Here is a 4,852-nt window from a genome sequence, read left to right on the forward strand (position 1 = left end):
TGCTTCTGATCCAGAGGTAAGGTGCACCCAGAGAGACAGCAGTGATGGCTCAAGCCTTGCCATCCATGTGAGAGACCCAAATAGAAATTTTCCAGGCTCCTGGCTTCGGCCTGGCCCAACCTTGGATTTTTCAGATATTTGGTGAGTGAACCAGCTGATGGATGATTGTTCTCTGTCTCCTTGCATTTCAAATAAAATGAAAATTTTATAAAGAGACTACTACCGGGCCGGCGCCGCGGCTCACTAGGCTAATCCTCCGCCTTACGGCGCCGGCACACCAGGTTCTAGTCCCGGTCGGGGCACCGATCCTGTCCCGGTTGCCCCTCTTCCAGGCCAGCTCTCTGCTGTGGCCAGGGAGTGCAGTGGAGGATGGCCCAAGTCCTTGGGCCCTGCACCCCATGGGAGACCAGGATAAGCACCTGGCTCCTGCCATCGGATCAGCGCGGTGCGCAGGCCGCAGCGTGCCAGCCGCGGCGGCCATTGGAGGGTGAACCAACGGCCAAGGAATACCTTTCTCTCTGTCTCTCTCTCACTGTCCACTCTGCCTGTCAAAAATAAAAAAAATAAATAAATAAAAATAAAAATAAATTTAAAAAAAAAATTAAAGAGACTACTACCAACACTTTTGAGAGCCCCTCCTCCCCACACTGCTTTTTCCCACGCACACCCCCATCATTCCACCCAAATTATCACTATCTTGAATTCAGGATAATTGTTCAATCAAATTTCTTCATGCTTTTATCACCATATGTATGTAGATCTTAATAATCAACAATTTTAATGTTCCTGCTTTATATTTACACAAATAAGATGATAGTAAGTCCCTGTGACTTAATGTTTTCACTCACTACTCTATTTTTTGAAATTCATTTATACTAAAAAGTACAGAGAAGGGTCATTCATTTTCACCAATGAATGATTATAGTACAAATTATTTATCCAGCTTACCATTATGAATATTTGTGTTGCTTTTGTGCTTTTGTCATCATTACAATATGTTGGTGTTAACATTCTTTTACTTGCTCTTTTTGTTTGCTTGGGCTTTTTTTTAATATTTTATTTTTATTTATTTGACAGGTAGAGTTACAGGTCTTCCAACCAGGTGCAGAGGCCCAAGCACTTGGGTCACCTTCTACTTTTTTCCTAGGCTGTAGCACAGAGGTAGATCAGAAGAGAACAGCTGGGACACAATCTGGTGCCTATATGGGATGCTAGCACCTAAGGCAGAGGCTTAGCCTACCGCAGCACAGTGCCAGCCCTATGCTTTCAATTTGCTAAGGTGCTTCAAATTTTTGGTGCTGTAATAAATGGAATCTTTTTAAAAGTTGTATTTTTAACAAATTATCCCTTGTGTTTAAATATACTTGAGTTCTCAATACTTCTTTTGCATTCAGCAACCTTGCTCCATACTCTCTTTCACCTCATATTTCATTTCCTTTGTTGATTAAGCTTTTATGCATTGACAATCACATCATGTGTAAATAATGTTGGTTTCTCCTTCAGAAACATTGTAGCATTCTTTTTTTTCTCAGATTACTTACCAATAGCCCTCAGTTAAAAATCTGAGGCCCTGTACATGCCCTACCAGCCTCCATGACCAGCATGAACTCCAGGCAATTCAACAAAGGGTCCAAGTACAGGGTCTCCACCAAGGTCAAGAACCAGCTCCTGGGGCCAGCACTGTGGCACAGCGGGTAAAGCTACCACCTGTGATGCCAACATCCCATATGGACACTGGTTCGTGTCCTGGCTGTTCCACTGCTCCCTGCAGTGCATGATGACCCAAGTACCTGGATCCCTGCCACCCATGTGGGAGACCCAGAAGAAGCTTCTGGTTCCTGGCTTCGGCCTGGTCCAGTCCTGGCCAAGAATTAACCAGCTGATAGAAGATATTCTCTCTCACTCGCTCACTTTCCTCCTGTGTAACTGATGTTCAAATAAATAAATAAATCTTTTTTTTTTCTCTTTTTTTTTTTTTTTTTTTATTTTTGACAGGCAGAGTGGACAGTGAGAGAGAGAGAGAGACAGAGAGAAAGGTCTTCCTTTGCCGTTGGTTCACCCTCTAATGGCCGCCGCGGTAGCGCGCTGCGGCCGGCGCACGGCGCTGTTCCGATGGCAGGAGTCAGGTGCTTATCCTGGTCTCCCATGGGGTGCAGAGCCCAAACACTTGGGCCATCCTCCACTGCACTCCCTGGCCACAGCAGAGAGCTGGCCTGGAAGAGGGGCAACCGGGACAGGATCGGTGCCCCGACCGGGACTAGAACCTGGTGTGCCGGCGACGCAAGGCGGAGGATTAGCCTGTTGAGCCACGGCGCCGGCCAAATAAATAAATCTTTAAAACATACAAAACAAGAAGAAGCTCCTGCCTAAATGTGGTCCTCAGAAGGAAACCAGGCTCTACAGCTTGCTAGAGGGAGTGCCCAGCCTCTCTGTCCACTCTGATTTCCAGATGGGCCTGAAAGATGGCACTGTCTTAGGCACACTTATGAGTAAGCTGCAGCCAAGCTCTGTATCCAAGATCAGCCACTCCATGCAAAACCGGCACCAACTAGAAAAATCTCTCCAACTTTACCAAGGCAATGGTCAGCTACTGCATGAACCCCATGAACCTGATCTAGGCCTAGGAGCTGACAGTGGAAATATGACACAAGTGCAGGTCACTTGTGTCAGCCAAGACAGGGGGACTGAAAGTGGGGTGGACATCTGTATCACATGCTTGCAGAAGCAAGAGCACAACTTCAATAAGGCCACCATGAAGGCATGACAGCATGTCAACAGGCTGCAGTTGGCACCAAAAACTATACTAGTCAGTCAGGCATGACAGCTACCAGAGAAGGAAGCACCTCTCTGAGCCTGAGAACCACATCCTGCCACCCACGGACCACTACACCATAAGCCTCCAGATAGGCACAAACATGTGAGTCAGCCAGGTCGGCCTGACTGCTCTGGGACCCAGAGTCACACCTATGACATCATGCTAGGGACCAACAAGTTGAGACAACTCCTCCATGTCACTGCAGAGGGGCTACACATGGGTTCCAACCTTAGCAGCCAGGTCTTTGGCCTTGGTAGGCAGATATGTGACCTGAAATACTGACCAGTGGCAACAGGACTCCAGCAAGCCAGCAACTGTGCAGGCCCCAGGGAGGCCCCAGAGTACCCCCCCCCCCACTACCAGAAGGAGACCACCTGCTGAGGCACCTGTGTGTGCATTGTCCCCACACCATCACACTCTCAGGGTGTAATCACCATTTCACTGCTAAGTACATTTGCTGTGGTTTTCTTAAGAGATGGGTTTGTCAGGTCATGGAAGTTTCTTCATATTCCTAGCTTGTTTACATTGAGTTCTTTTTTTTTCTTCTATATTAAGAAAATCGTATCTTTTAATCCTTTATCTTCTTAATCTGGTAAATTACACATATTGGTTATAATAAAGTTGATTTTTCAAACGCTAAACTAAACGCAAATCTCCAGGATGAATTCAGTGTCATGATTTTACTTATCACCAGATTCCATCTGCTTAGACTTTACTTAGGATTTATGGATGAGATTAACCTATACATTCCTTTTCTTGCACTATCTTTGGTAGTTTGCAACATTAACCTAAATGAATCTCTATCATATGAATAATGATAATTTCAAACAGGACATAAGATATTAGAATAATTATTCTAGACCTCTTCTCATTACCCCTCCTTGATCTTTGTCCAATTTATAGAATATAACAAAACAGTTATATGTTCTATGCTACTTTTTAAAATTTAGTCTTTTGATATTTTGTGGAAATTAGGCAAATACTGGAAATATAAATGATGATCAACAGAACTAAGTTCTTAAGTTTTTTTTGTTTGTTTGTTTTTGTTTTTTTGACAGGCAGAGTGGACAGTGAGAGAGAGACAGAGAGAAAGGTATTCCTTGGCCGTTGGTTCACCCTCCAATGGCCGCCGCGGCTGGCACGCTGCGGCCTGCGCACCGCGCTGATCCGATGGCAGGAGCCAGGTGCTTATCCTGGTCTCCCATGGGGTGCAGCTTGGGCCATCCTCCACTGCACTCCCTGGCCACAGCAGAGAGCTGGCCTGGAAGAGGGGCAACAGGGACAGGATCGGTGCCCCAACTGGGACTAGAACCTGGTGTGCCGGCGCCGTAAGGCAGAGGATTAGCCTAGTGAGCCGCGGCGCCGGCAAGTTCTTAAGTTTTAATTCCTAATTTCTAGTCAAAAGATTCACCTTGAACACTTGCTTACTAATGAGAAGTAAAATCTATACTTTTGGATAAAATAATGAATCCTAAAGAATGCAATAACAAAGCAAAACATCACTTTTAAAAATACCTATAAGGGAAAATGTTTACAAAGGTGCAGACCTATGTATTTTGCTGGTCCACTAAAAGAGAAGCTGTAGTTGCTGAGCACATTCATGTGTTGGCTCCTAGGACAGAGAGAAAGCTGGACTGGGAGTGAGTCTTTCTTAACTACAACAAAATTGCTGACTCTGCTCTCAACAAGAAAGGCAATGTCGGAGAGCCCAAACAAAAACCAAGCACATGATGTACAAGCTATCCAATGTCAACTTAGTAACTAGGTTCTATTCCACAAGTAAATACTCGAGCTCAAAATTAATGTATAAAGATGTTACCTCTCACTATATTATCTTGGAACTCTGGGATTTCACTTTTTGCGATTGTTATCTTAAAACTTAGGAAAGCAATGCTAAATCTCTCAGAGTTAAAAATACACAGTGTGGTTATTCAGACCTGGGTTCTTATACTCCGGTTCCTTCCACATGTCACATGGCTACATGATATTCCCAAGTCAAGGATTTTGCTGTTTGATCTCTGATTCAGCTTGAAGATA

General features: G+C 44.8%; 1 pseudogene; it reads left to right on the forward strand.

Moving 5' to 3' along the window:
• Window positions 1–1,602: 1,602 nt before the first annotated feature.
• On the forward strand, window positions 1,603–3,097 carry LOC133762253 (calponin-2-like; annotated as a pseudogene).
• Window positions 3,098–4,852: the final 1,755 nt, after the last annotated feature.

This window comes from Lepus europaeus, chromosome 6 (genome assembly GCF_033115175.1).
Source record: "Lepus europaeus isolate LE1 chromosome 6, mLepTim1.pri, whole genome shotgun sequence".
NCBI classification, from domain to species: Eukaryota; Metazoa; Chordata; class Mammalia; order Lagomorpha; family Leporidae; genus Lepus; species Lepus europaeus.